Raw genomic sequence first — 15498 nt, 5'->3', positions numbered from 1 at the left:
TTGGAAATCTCCTCAGCTAAATATCCATGGTTATCATTTACAAGTTTTGCTTTCCATATAATTGCAGGACATAATTCAGCTAAACCTTATGACACCATGTAACAAGAATCCCCTTTCTTCCAAGTGCTAATAACATGTTCCTCATTTCGTTTCTCTCTGGGCTCTCATTTTGGCAGTGCCTTTAACATCCATATTTCAACTGAAGAACTGCTGATGACAATTTAGATATTCTCTGAGACAATCTATGTTTTCTCTACCATACCCCTTACTTCCCGCTGAATCCTCAGGAGAGGAGTAGTTAACATCCATTGTTTTACTAAATTTTCTCAAGGCAATCCAGCCTTTCTATCGTGCTCCCCTAAATTGCCCACTGCCCAATTCCAAAACCACTTTCTCATTTTTAGCTATTTGTTACAGCAGCATAACTCTCGAGAAACAAAATCTACATTAGCTTTCTATGGCCACTGTAACAAATTACTACAAACCTCATAGCTTAAAACAGCACAAACTTACTGTCTTACAGTCCTGGGGGTCAGAAGTCTGAAATGGGGCTGCATTCCTTCCAGAGGCTCTAGAGGGTATCTATTTCCTTGTCTTTTCCAGCTTCTGGAGGCTGCCCACATTCCTTCAGTCCTGGTACCCCTTCTGTCTTCAAAGCCAACCATGATCAGTTAAGTCTTTCTCACACCCCACCACTCTGACACTTTTAAGGACCCTTGTGAGTATGCTGGGCCTACCTGAATAACTCAAGCTATTCTGATTGCTTAGGTCAGTGGCTAGCAGCCTGAAATCCCCAGCTGCTGCCTTAATTGTCCTTTGCCATATATTCATAGCTCCAAGAATTAGGATGGAGATTTCACTGAGGGCCAATATTCTATCACAGTCATGACAGGAGGATTTTAAAAATTATAGGCAGTTTTTGAAAAAAAAAAAACAGCCAGATACACACATGCACAAGATCAAGAGTGAAGAACAGATAAATCTCTGGATGCAGTCCAGATTTTAAAATTATCAAAGGCTATTATATGCAAATTTATGGCAATAAAATTAAAACCTAGGATGAGATGGGTAGCTTCCTAATAAACTGTTCCTTAACAAAAATGACTCAAAAAGAGATTAGAAAAAACAAAACTGAATAGATTCGTGATCATCAAAGCATGAAATCCATAGGAAAAAAAAAACTACCACAAAAACGCAAGGTCTATAAGTTTTAAATGAACTTTACAACAAAACCAGATACTTCCCATCTTGTGCATTCTCATCTTATGCAAACAGTTCAAGAGAAACAAAAAAGGACACCTTTATAACTCATTTTATGAGACTATTAAAGTTCAATACTATAATCTGACAAAAATATTTTGAGAAAGGACCATTTTAGACAAATTTCAAATAATCTAATTTTAAATAAATTTTAAGCAAAATAGAAATCATTATTGTGTTAAAAACAATAATTAGAAATCAGAACCACTTGGAATTTTTCCCAGGATGGTTTTACACTAGGAAATCTATTAGTGCAATTCATCACATTAACACATTAAAACAGAAACAACAAATTATCACCTCAATATAGAGGCAGAAAATATAATCTAGAAAGAGAACGGGATTTTCTTAACCTAATTTTTAAATGTATCTGCAAAAACTTACAGTAAATTTCATACTAAAAGGGAAAATATTGGTTTTCCTTTTACAGCCAATTAGAAAGACATGATACACACTATGGTGGTTTCTATTCAGCAGTGAGTTAAAATTCTAGCCAGAGAAATAAGACAATTAACAGAAGTAAGTTATAAGGATTTTAGGGTGCAGCAAACATTGTTGGTGCTGTCCCAGTAGCTACTCCTCAGCTTTTCTTCCCTCCTGCTGGAGTTTGCTTCCTCTAGACAGAACCACCCCCCACCCCTGCCAAAAAAAGAAAAGATGAATTTTCCCAGCATATCTTGAATTTAGGGAAAGTTTGCTGAGAGGCTCCCTGAGAGAATCATTCCCATCATTTCTCTCTTTCCAATTACTAATCAAATAACTATTTCTGAGGCTTCATGTTCGTCCAGCTTTATGGAGCATTTAATACTGTTAAAGACTCTCTTGTCTCTATAATATTGATCTAACTTGTTTTGCATCTCGCCTCATTACCTGTCCCGCTTTGTAGGCTCAATTTTCTTTTTTCTTCATCATAAAAACAGTTATTCAAAAAGTTTCATGCTCCAACCTTTATGTATCTTTCTTCCACCAGTTTCCCGGCCTTCTATGCCATAGCTTTCACTGTCCATCACTTCTCAGCCTTGCATCCTCTGTCCTGCTTTTACTCTGAAAGGCACACGTGCACACTTGCACACTTGCTTTTTCCCATCATTAGTGTGCTGCTGGTAATCCAGAGTCAGCCAACCAAATTCGCAATCTTACACTGCAACTCTGCCTCCTGGCATCCAGTTTTCTCTGAATGAATTACTTCGAGTCCTTGGTTTGTATAAACAAACACTATTAATGATACAATTTTTTTTTATAGCTACTTAGTCTCAAAATCTTTGTTTTGTCTTTGATTTTCTCTTCCCTACATCCCGCTACTAAATTGACAGCCAAATCTTTATGCTATGTTAAAGTGATTCTACAAAGACAAGATGGTGTTTTCCTATTTAAGTTTCCGTTGACACTACATATTCAGCATTGCTTCCTGGGGTGGCTAGTCTCCAAAGATGTTCCTTGATGAACCACAAATTCTGATATTCACGCACTGTGTGGGCCCCTCCCATATTGAAACTGGGCTGACCCTGTGACTCCTTAACCAATAGAATATGTCAGAGGCACAAAATCCAGGACTAGCCTTTAAGAGAACTGGCAGATTTCACTTCCTTTCTCTTGGAAAGCTCACTTTTAGGACCACACAGCATGTGGGAAGTCCTATTTTTCTGCTAGAGACTCCACTTAGAGAGGGCAAGAGTCCCAGCTGATGCAGCATCCTTACCAAGCCCTCAGATGACCTCCACCCCAGTTGCTTTCTGACTGCAGTCACACGAGAGGCATCAAGTGGCCTGCAGAAGTGCCACCAGTCCAACCTAGAGAATCACGGGAAGAAAATAAGCGGCAAGTGTTGTTTCAAGCCATATGTCTAGGGGTAGTTTATTTCACAGTAATAGATAACACAAACACTGGCTGAAACCTGTGTGACGATGATATTTGTATACCTCAGTGTGGTAAACAGATGAGGCTGCTTGCAGACTCAGTTGTCGATTGGGGTGGCCGCCTGTAAATGTATCCACACTCACCCATCCATATGTCTACCACCACGTGAGCCTCTGCCAGTGAAGCGGTTTTTGTTCCTTGCCTGGCCAACCCCACATGCCTGTCTAAATCCCACAGTCCTTCAAAACCAGGTCCCATGCCCCTTTGCTATGAACCTTCCCCAAAGCTTCCGCAGGAATGTGGTTTTGTCCATCTCTTCTGAAATCACCAAACCAGTTTACCTCTCATTTATGTGGCTGATTTCATTTTCCTTCTCCTTTACAAAATAATAATGGAGCTTTCTTGCCTACTGGATCAAAATATACTTTTCCATCTGTGCCTCTCAGCAATGCCTATCAAATTCGGTCTTAGAAAATGTGGATTATTTGTTGAAGGAGAGTGTGAATCCTCAGTTTATATCTAATTTCTCCAGGGAAACTCTGCCTGTGGGATTTAAGACAAAATAATTGAGCTCTGTTTGGACAATATTAAGATCAGGCTGAATGAAATGATGGGAGTATTTTGGGGAGTAAGATACATTTTCAAGACTATTTTGACATCACGTTTTAAAGATTAGCCAAGCACATTCATCAAATTTCTCTACAAGTGTTTTTCTGATACTCTTTATCATTTTCTCCCCAAACCATGAAAATACCCTGAATTCTAATATTTGCCTACTTATTCCTACTCTGTTTTAAACCCAAATTATTCAACGTAATGAATTCTAACATTTTAGTGTCTTTGTTCTCCAGTCTGCTTTTCATACCCAGAAGCAGTCTTTTGTCCTACTAGCTTCACTTTGTGTTTCAGAGAATATAGTTACAAACAAAGAATAAACTATTTAATTCTTTCTCTATGCTTTGTGATCATAAATATTAAAATGGGAGTAAAATATGACATACAAATCCAAGCTTAATTACAAATAGAAATAGATGCTCGTGTCTTAATACATAGAAGAAGAAAACATAAATTCAAAAGTATGGTGTGCAATGCCCCCCAAAAGAGTATCAGGGTAAAATAATTCTGAACTTAAAATAGTAGTCTCATCATAATTATCAGTGGAGAAAATTGCATTAGCATCAATAACACAGCTGTCGACACTTCACAACATATAACAAGCTGTGTTACTGCACAGCAGCCAGAATGAGCGGGAGCTTAATAAGTGCTATTCCAGATAATAAATTATCATTATATTTTGAATATGCACAAAAAATTGACCAACCCAAGCAAAAAATTTTCCACTTTGTTCCATGGACTCTTTCCTGGCAGTAAAATAAATGGAATCATCATTTGACTTTTTTCACCTGGTACCAGGGTCAGCTCTAGGTAAAGTGCAGCCATAGGACAGCTTCTGGTTCACTGCTACTTACAGCAGCAATCTGCATGACCCAGGAGCTTGCAAGAAATGCAGAATCTCAGGCCCTACCCAAAACTACTGAGTTGGAATCTGTAGTTTAACAAGATTTCCCAGGGGCTTGGCTGGCACATTCAAGTTTGAGAAGCCCTGCTCTAGTTCATCTCACTTGTTGGATTTCCCTTTTGATCCAACTTCCCTACAGGGTGCTCTTGCCTGGATAAATCATTCTTTGTGCTGGGCAAGTAGGCAAGTGGCTATTTTACAGGCAGAACAATACGTTCATAACCTGCCCTTGCTGTTACTTTCTTCTTCTAACATTTTACCCATCAATGCCTTCCCTGAGTCATCAAGCAAGCTGGCCTGATTCAGGACAAACCAAAAGATTTTCATCTCTCTGTGATGTTTTATTGCCTTTCTACTAGAGTACAGAGAAAAGAAAAGGCAATGCTGGCTGCGCCTACTCCTCCTTGCCAACTTCCTTCTCCCCTGCTGCCTTCAGAAATAGGAGCAATTAACACCCAGAGTGAGTTCAAAGAAAGCCCACTGGTATTTTCATCCATTTGCAAAATTATCACAGAACCTTCCCTCTTTTAGCAGAGTCATAGTAGTGGCTTTAAACAAACACGCTGCTGTCCAGAGGTCTGAACCATTACTCAGGTGGATATTGTTGAATTTTCAGAACACGGGACAGACTAATACCTTTGGCCATTTTTTATATGAGGGGAACATATATCCTGAATTGTGCTTGACAAACTTAATAATGTAGAATAATACAGAGCTAAAACAGCCATGATTTATTTATTTTTTATTATTATTATTTTTACATGGGCAGACACTAGGAATTGAACCTGGGTCTCTGGCATGGCAGGTGAGAACTCTGCCACTGAGCGACCACTGCCCACCCACCATGATTTAATTTTGCACCTGTGCAAGATAGTTTTTGCAAAAGGAAATTTACATGCTTCTGGTATGGAAGAGTGAAATCCTAAAAAAAAATCAATCCTCCTACAAGTAAGTTACAAACACTGACCAAAATACAAAATAAAAATAACTAATGGAGAGCTCTGAAGATTAAGCGAAAGACGCATAATTTGGAGGGGAGTTAAAACTTGGAGCCAATGATCTATTTGGCGTGAGATCCTGTTTTCTTGTAGTTTTACCCTGAGGTCAGCCACAATCGCAGTGCAACTAGGAGCCCTGGTGTAAGATAGGGGAACCTCAGAAAGGAAAGAGGTAGAGAAGGAAGTCATTGGATGGCATCTGAATCACGCTTGCCCAGGACAAACTCAAAGTAACTAGGAGCTGAGCCATGGCCCACCCCAGGTGTGATGATCTATCAACTCTCTGGAGAAATATAACTGAATTCAAAGAATCTGCAACACAACATTCATTTTATCCAGTATATAATCCAAAATTTGCCTGAAATACCCAGAGCCAGGAAAAGTAACCTGCTTTCAAAAGAAAAGACAATAGATACATGCTAACCCTACGATGGCCCAGATTCTGGAATTATTAGACAAAGACTTTAAAGCAGCTATTTTAGCCATTATCAGAGAGGTAAAGCAAAATACACTGTGTTGAATGACAAGCTATAAAACTGAGCAATAAGTAGGAAATACGGAAAAAAAAAAACAAATGGAAACTTTAGAATTAAAAATACACTAGCTCAAAAAAAATACACTAGCTCAAATTTTAAAAATTCACTTAGTTTAACAGATGCAACAGAGGATGGAGGCAATGATTCTGCAGAAAGATCAGTAGAAAACATACAATATGAAGAAGAAGAAGCATGGAGGAAAAGTCTGGGATAAATGAAAAGATCCTCAAGGCTCTATATTTCAAATGTTCTTTTTTTTTTTTATTAATTAACGGAAAAAAAGAAATTAACCCAACATTTAGAAATCATTCCATTCTACATATGCAATCAGTAATTCTTAACATCATCACATAGATGCATGATCATCGTTTCTTAGTACATTTGCATCGGTTTAGAAGAACTAGCAACACAACAGAAAAAGATATAGAATGTTAATATAGAGAAAAAAATAAAAGTAATAATAATAGTAAAACAAAACAAAACAAAACAAAAACCTATAGCTCAGATGCAGCTTCATTCAGTGTTTGAACATGATTACTTTACAATTAGGTATTATTGTGCTGTCCATTTTTGAGTTTTTGTATCTAGTCCTGTTGCACAGTCTGTATCCCTTCAGCTCCAATTACCCATTATCTTACCCTGTTTCTAACTCCTGCTGGACTCTGTTACCAGTGACATATTCCAAGTTTATTCTCGAATGTCGGTTCACATCAGTGGGACCATACAGTATTTGTCTTTTAGTTTTTGGCTAGACTCACTAAGCATAATGTTCTCTAGGTCCATCCATGTTATTACATGCTTCATAAGTTTATCCTGTCTTAAAGCTGCATAATATTCCATCGTATGTATATACCACAGTTTGTTCAGCCACTCGTCTGTTGATGGACATTTTGGCTGTTTCCATCTCTTTGCAATTGTAAATAATGCTGCTATAAACATTGGTGTGCAAATGTCCGTTTGTGTCTTTGCCCTTAATTCCTTTGAGTAGATTCCCAGTAATGGTATTGCTGGGTCGTATGGCAATTCTATATTCAGCTTTTTGAGGAACCGCCAAACTGCCTTCCACAGTGGTTGCACCATTTGACATTCCCACCAACAGTGGATAAGTGTGCCTCTTTCACCGCATCCTCTCCAGCACTTGTCATTTTCTGTTTTGTTGATAATGGCCATTCTGGTGGGTGTGAGATGATATCTCATTGTGGTTTTGATTTGCATTTCTCTAATGGCCAGGGACATTGAGCATCTCTTCATGTGCCTCTTGGCCATTTGTATTTCCTCTTCTGATAGGTGTCTGTTCAAGTCTTTTTCCCATTTTGTAATTGGGTTGGCTGTCTTTTTGTTGGTGAGTTGAACAATCTCTTTACAAATTCTGGATACTAGACCTTTATCTGATATGTCATTTCCAAATATTGTCTCCCATTGTGTAGGCTGTCTTTCTACTTTCTTGATGAAGTTCTTTGATGCACAAAAGTGTTTAATTTTGAGGAGTTCCCATTTATTTATTTCCTTCTTCAGTGCTCTTGCTTTAGGTTTAAGGTCCATAAAACCGCCTCCAATTGTAAGTTTCATAAGATATCTCCCTACATTTTCCTCTAACTATTTTATGGTCTTAGACCTAATGTTTAGATCTTTGATCCATTTTGAGTTAACTTTTGTATAGGGTGTGAGATATGGGTCTTCTTTCATTCTTTTGCATATGGATATCCAGTTCTCTAGGCATCATTTATTGAAGAGACTGTTCTGTCCCAGGTGAGTTGGCTTGACTGCCTTATCAAAGGTCAAATGTCCATAGATGAGAGGGAAAATGTTCTTATATATAATTCTTATGAGCAGAGAAGAGAGAGAAAATGGGACAAGAAAAGATATTTATTCATGATAGAAAACTTCCCAATTTTTTTGAAAGACATACGTTTACAGATTCAAATGCTCAAAAAAACCCCAGAAATAATTGATTCCAGGAATCTATGCTTGGGCATATCAGTCAAGCAAAGGAAAACTCAGGGAATGTGCACCCACAGGGCAATGCTACAAGAAATATTAAAGAGGGTTCTTCAGGTGAAAGAGAAAGTACATCAGAGGGATACTCAGATCTTTAGGAATGAATAAAAATAATCAGAAATAGTAAATATATGGATATATAATAGCCTTTTGGCTATTTAATCACAGAATTCCTTTAAAATGGGTATGACTTTTAAAGGGAAAATTTGAGGGTTTACAATATATTTAAATATATTAGTACAATAATACAATAACGAGAAATTATAATGCAAAGAGGCAGAGCTAAAAAGTCCATAGAAAAAAATTAAAATAGAATTCTAAAAACAATTCAGAAGGCAATAAGAAAGAAAAAACAGAGGAACAAAAACCAGATGTAACAAACTGAAAACAAATACTATAATGGTATACCTAATTCCAACCATAAAAATATCTCCATTACATATTGACAAACTAAAATTCCAATTAAAAGGCAGAGATTGTCAGAATGGATACAAAAGCAAGATCCAACTCTATCCACAGAAAATATTAATTTAGCAAATGAATGGAAAGATATATCCTGCAAACAGAAAGCATAAGGAGGCTCAATCTTTTATATTAATAAGACGTTGGCCTTCAAGAAACAAATATCATCAGGGACAAAGAGGTGCATCTCACAATGATAAAAGCATTAATATATCTAGAGTAAATATTAATCTTAAATGTACATGTTCTTAATAAGCCTCAAAACACATGAAGCTGCAATTCAAAAACTGAAAAAAAAAAACAAAACACAGACAACTCCCTAATCATAGCAATCATAGTAGTTTTTTTTTTTTTTTTTTTATGGGCAGGTACTGGGAATTGAATCTGGGTCTCTGGCATAGCAGGTGAGAACTCTGCCTGCTGAGCCACTGTAGCCTGCCCTCTAATCATAGTAGATTTTAACACCTTCTCTCAGTATTTGGTATAAAACTAAATAAAAAAAATAGTAAAGATAGAGAATTTGATCAACTGATGAACTCATAAATAAAATATGGTATATCCATATAATGGAATATTATTTGGCAATAAGGGAAATTTTGATACATTCTACAACATGGATGACCCTTGAAAACATAAGTAAAAGAAGTCAGTCACAAAGACAACATGTTATGAGTACATTTACACAAAATATCTAGAATAGACAAATCTATAGAGCAGAAAATTGGCTAGTGTTTTTTGGGAGAGGCTGGGGGATATAGGAGAATAGGGGCCAATGGCTAAAGGGCATAGGGTTTTTCTCTTTTAATTAAAAAAAATTTATTAGAGAATTTGTGGGTTTACAGAACAATTACACATAAAATACAGGATTCCAGTACACCACCCCACCAGCAACATTTGCATTGGTGTGGAAAGTTTGTTACAACTGATGATAACAATTTTTTGTAATTCTACTATTTTTTTAACAGTAGTTAAAATGAACAATTATTAAAGTAGTATTATAACTATTGTCAATAGTTTCTGTAGGGGTACTTTTTACCCATATTCTAGACTTATTTTTTTTCATGCATGTGTTTATTTTATTATTCATCTACCCATATACTGGATAAAAGGAGTGTCAGTCAGAAGGTTTTTATAAACACACAGTCACAAGATAAAAGCTATATAGTTATACAATCATTATCAAAGATCGAGGCTACTGGATTACAGTTCAACCATTTCAGATATTTCCTTCTAGCTATTCTAATATACTAGAAAATAAAGACAAATATCTATTTGATGAGTCAGTTACAATTATTTGTGAAATTCTAATTTCTCATTTGCACCTCCTGCCTCTCATTTGATCATTTCCTCAATCTTCAGGGATATCTGGGCAATGACCATTTTAACTTCTTCATGCTAGAAAAGAGTGTTAACCTTATGGGATAGAGGAATGAAATTGGTTGATGTTCCTGGAGAGACTGGGACTTCTGGATTTCAAGGATTATCCGGCATAGGAACAATCTGGAGGCCTTAAGCATATGAAAAAATGAACTTGTTAACTAAAACTTCTACAGAGTCTTACATAGATCCCCGGGTATTCCTGGTATTCCTTAGTATTTGCAGGAATACTGTCGGTTGGGGCTTGGTATACTGTGACAATTTGCACTAGTCAGCTGAAGCTTACAAAAGAGTAACCTCCAGAATGACCTCTCAACTCTATTCCAAATCTCTTAGGTATTAAAATTTTATTTTGTTTCATTTCTTTTCCCCCTTTTAGTCAAGAAGGCATTCTCAATCTCATGTTGCCAGGAAGACTTACACCCCTGGAAGTTATGTCCCACATAGCGGAGAGGATAATGAATTTATTTGCTGAGTTGGCTTAGAGAGAGAGGCCACATCTCAGCAACAAAAAAGGTTATCTGGGGGTTGCTGTTAGCCATAATTATAAGTGTGCTTAGTTTTGCCATTGCAGAAATAAGATTCATAAGGGCATGAAGATCAAGGGCTTGGCTTATTAAATTGGGAGTCCCTATGTTAGTTTGCAAGCTGCTAGAATGCAATATACCAAAATTGGAAAGGCTTTTTAATAAAATTTTATAAAAAAAATTTATAAAATCCCCTTTATAGAGGAATTTAATAAGTTACAAATTTATAGTTCTAAGCCTATGGGAATATCCAAATTAAGGCACCAACAAGAGGTTAGCTTAATTCAAGGAATGCCAATGGGTCAGTAACACATTTGTCAGCTGGGAAGTCACACTGGTCCCTTGCTCTAGGCTCTGATGCCTTCAGCCTCTGTTCCTGGGAGGTTCCACATTTTTACTTCTCCAAGGCTGGCTTTCATCTCTTGGCTTCCCTTGGTTCTCTCCAGGTTCTGGCTTGCTTAACATCTCATGGCAACAGTTGCTGGGCACCAAGCATCTCCAAACATCCACGTCTCTGTTCTCCACGTCAGCTCTGCTCTGAAGTTTCTGTCAGCTCTGAGGTTTCTGTTGCTTCTGTAATTTCTGGCTTTCTATCCAAAACGCTTTTTTTTATTTTAAAGGAGTCCAGTAGCTAATCAAGACCCACCTGGAATGGGTGGAGTTACATCTTCATCTAATCAAAAGTTAATACCCACAATTAGGTGTGTCACATCTCCATGGAGATAATCTAATCAAGTGATTCTAACCTATATTATTAAAACAGGATTAAAAGAAACAGCTGCATCTAAAGATGGAATCAGAATTAAAACATGGCTTTTCTGGGGTACATAATATTTTCAAACCAATACAGTCCCTAATGCTTGAGTGAATATCAGGAATTTCTCAGTTGGGAAAGTTAAAGAATTTCACATTTTCCCCCAGTCCCTCAAGGGGACTTTGCAAATATATGTATATTAGCTTCTGCCCCAAATACTGTGGAATGTATCTGGGTATTACAATGAACTGCACAGAACAGAAAGATTTCATTCGCTATTCTAGGTTTCATGTAATTAGGTTGTTTAAATACACTGACTAGACAGGTTCAATTAGATAGTATGCTACCGAAATTTTAAATTTTGGACAAGATAAACATCTCTTCCTTCGGTCTCACACAGAAGTTGCAATTTTAAAATAAAGACACTATCCTTTATCCTGTGTTCTGATTTACCTTAGTCCTAAATAGATCCACTTCATTCCAATTTCTAACTGAAGTCTGGTCTTTCTTTCAGTTTCTTTAACAGTTGCTGCATGAAATAATGCTGACTTTCAGAGCTTCAGAACTCTGAGTCTAAGGTGTCACACAGATACCCAAAGTACAGGGAACTACCAGTTTATTCAGCTGATTTTAGAAGTAACAGTTAAAACTCAGAAATATATGTGACCCTTGTAAGAGCTTGCAATCAAGGAAACTTTACAATGAGCTTTATTGCATATTCCGTACCCAATCATCAATTGTCCAATCTCTGTCCACTTTCTATCTCTTTGATCACCTGTGGTTTCAAATTCAATTCTCAGAGTTTGTTCATTATAGTTTATATTAATTAGAACATACAATATTTGTCCTTTCATTTCTTGTTTATTTCACTCAACAGAATGTCCTCAAGGTTCATTCACCTTGTGGCATTCCTCATGACTGCATTCCTTTCTGAAGCAGCTCAATATTCCAGTATATGTATGTACCACAGTTTGCCCTTCTGTTCATCAGTTGATATACCCTTAGGCCACCTCCGTCCATTGGCAGTTATGAATAAGGCCCCCATAAGCAACAATGTGCAAATGTCTATTCATGTTCCTGCTTTCAGTTCTTCCAAGTGCACACCTAATAATTGGGTTGCAGAACCATAAGGTTGGCAACCCTACATATGGCCTCCTGTGAAACCACCATTCTGTCCTCCAGAGTGGCTGCACCGTTCTACTTCCCTATCAACAGTGAACAGGTATATCTCTCTCCACATCTTTTCCAACACTTGTATTGTTCTGTTTATTTTTTACAGTTGTAGTCACAACAATACAATCCATGCTAAGTGTATACTCAGTGGATCCTGGTATAATCACATTGTTAATGCATTCACCACCACAATCTAGATGAGAACATTTCCATTTCTTCTGTAAATAAATAAATAAATAAACAAAGAAAAGAAAAGAAAGAAAAAAAAGAGAAACAGCAACAACAAAATCCCATACCCCTCCCTTCTATCCCCCTCTTATTAACACTTACCTTTGATATACTGCATTTGTTACAATTAATGAAGGAATATGACAACGTTACTATGAACTGTAGACCCTAGTTTGCACTAATCGTATGTTTCCATATACCATCTGTGCTAGTTTGAAACCATCAAATACCCCAGAAAAGCCATGTCCCTTAGTCTTGACTCAACATTGTTTAGGGTGGAAACTTTGATTAGATTTTTTTCCATGCAGATTGACCCACTCAATTGTGGGAATGAACTTTTGATTAGATGAAAATGTCTTGATTAGTTTGCTAGATTCCTTCAAAAAGGGAAATATCTTAGAGAATGCTCAGAGCAGACACAGACTGCTCTGAGCATTCGTTTGGAGACGCAGAAAGAAAACACCCCTGGAGGATCTGTTTGAAACCCTAAGCCAAAGGACTAGCAGATGCCAGCCCATGCCTTCCAAGCTGACAGCGGTGTTCCAGGCCAATCAGCCTTTCTTTAGTCAAGGTATCTTACCGTTGATGCCTTAGTTTGGACGTTTTTATGGCCTTGCAACTGTAAACCTGTAACTTAAATAAATTCCCTTTTAAGCACCATTCCCTGTCTAGAATATTGCATTCCAGCAGCATTTAACAAACCAAAACACCATCCAATTTAAACACCTTGCAATGGTAACATTCATTTGTTCTCCCTCATATAAAAATCTTCTTATATTTATACATTTAATCACCATCATTGACCTTTTGCTAACTATATGGTCCCAGTTTTAATCTTCTATCTTTTCTTCTAGGTTCATACATACCCTAGCCTTCATCTTACAACCATACTCACACGCAGCTTTGTTCATTATACTTACAGTATTGTGCCACAGGGTTTCTTTTTGAGCTGATACAAACATCCTGATTCTAAAATTGACTATATTGATGGTTGCACATATCTGAGACTATACTCCAAACCATTGACTTGAACACTGGTGAATTGGGTGATATGTGGATTACATCACAATAGAGCTGTTAAAAAAAAGTATAGAGGATTTGAACAACACTATTAACCACTTTGACCTTATTGATATTTATAAAACACTACACCCAACATTTCCACAACCTTTTATTCATACCATATACAGGTGCTTAACATCTGCTGTACGACAGGAACCACGATGGATTTGGGTAATAGTTAGATAACTAAGACACAATCACTAGATTCAAGGGCCTTAGACTCCATAGCAGTGTTTCCAAATGGAGGCATTTTTGATACTTGTGGAGATGTTTTTGGTTGTTACGTTGCCTACAGGATGCCATTAGCTTTTTGTTGGCAGTGGTCCAGGATGTTAGACATTCTGCAGGGTACAGGATATTTCCACACATGGAACAAATGTCCCATATCACACATGACTTCCTAATTTCTTAACCGGCACTTATAGGTGAAAACCTTGGTTAAAGTTATCAGAACCCAGAAATTAAAAGATAAGCACAAAGACATTTTGTACGGTTTTAATTTATGCTGAGTTTTCTAAGAATACAACTATCATGAAAGTTGAGAGATGATCATGCATTTGTGTTGTTGCTGTTATTGTTTTGGAATTTTATCAAGAGTTCTACATTATTTCATAAGCTAATATCACCAATAAAACATACTTGCATTGGTTTGCATATATAGTTGTCATTTATAGCGATTCTATTTATAGTAGACAATGTCTGACTATCCTAGTTGTTTTGACATGTAATCATGCCCAAATATTTACACACAGAAGCAAATATCATTTGATTATAAATCACTTTCCTTGCATTTCTCCATATATTATAATAAAGCCTTATGTTGATTTTTCAAATTATGACTCTGTGTGTCATAATACACTCCCCACAAATTTAACTTCAGAATAGTAAGAAAGGCATCATAAGATAGATTGTTGCATCTAATAAAGTTGAGATCCACTTCTGGTGGGAAGGCAAGTACACAAATTATTATGAAAGCATGAAATGCTTATTAAAATTAAGGAATATCTCATACAGAGAGATGTATTAGTTTCCTCTGGCTGCTATAACAAATGACCACTACCTCGGTGGGTTAAAACAACAGAAATTTATTCTCTCATAATTCTGGAGACCAGAAGTCTAAAGTGGGTTTCACTTCATTGGAACCAACATATCTGTAGGGCTAGACTCCCTCCAGAGTCTCTGCAGGAGAAGCCATCTCTTTGTCTTTCCCAGCTTCTAGTGGGTCCCTATGTTCCTTGGCCTGTGGTCTCTTCCTTTGTCTTCACAACACATGGCTCCAAGCTCTGCTTTCATCAGTACATAGCCTTCTCCTTGAAATTCTAATCTCCTCCTCTGCCTCCCTGTATTTTTTTTCACAACTTTACAGTTTCATCACAGGATTTTTAAATAATTGGTTTATTTTGCCATTCTATTTATTTATTTTATACACTTAAAGTCATTATTCTTGGGCAAAAAAATAAAAAGATTAAGAACCTTGCTTTAAAGTGATACTTCGAAGAAAAACAAAGTAGAAAACCAAATTGATCTGGGGCCTTCATTTTGAAAGACCAATGATGGACCCCTGGGTTCTGCCTCCCTTTTATACGGACACTTGTGGCTACACTTAAAGCCTGCGTGGATATTCCAATATAATGTCCCTATCTCAAGAGACTCACAGAGGAAGCCCTGGTAATATAAAGCCAAATAAGCACTTTTCTTGTTAAACATTAATAAAAACAACAACTTAGAGAAAGATTGGATAGAGTTA

At 36.9% G+C, this 15498-nt stretch overlaps 1 long non-coding RNA gene across 1 annotated transcript in view; it reads right to left on the bottom strand.

Annotated features, from left to right (window-relative positions):
• LOC143661415 (uncharacterized) overlaps positions 1–13717 on the bottom strand; it is a 46928-nt gene extending 33211 nt beyond the window's left edge. The window contains exon 1 of the long non-coding RNA XR_013164570.1: positions 13610–13717. This is a non-coding gene — a long non-coding RNA (uncharacterized LOC143661415). The remainder of the gene's footprint in view (positions 1–13609) is intronic.
• Positions 13718–15498: the final 1781 nt, after the last annotated feature.

This window comes from Tamandua tetradactyla, chromosome 2 (assembly GCF_023851605.1).
Source record: "Tamandua tetradactyla isolate mTamTet1 chromosome 2, mTamTet1.pri, whole genome shotgun sequence".
In the NCBI taxonomy this organism is placed as follows: Eukaryota; Metazoa; Chordata; class Mammalia; order Pilosa; family Myrmecophagidae; genus Tamandua; species Tamandua tetradactyla.
Note: the sequence above shows the minus strand (reverse complement) of the source record. Positions and strands in the feature narration are given on the sequence as shown.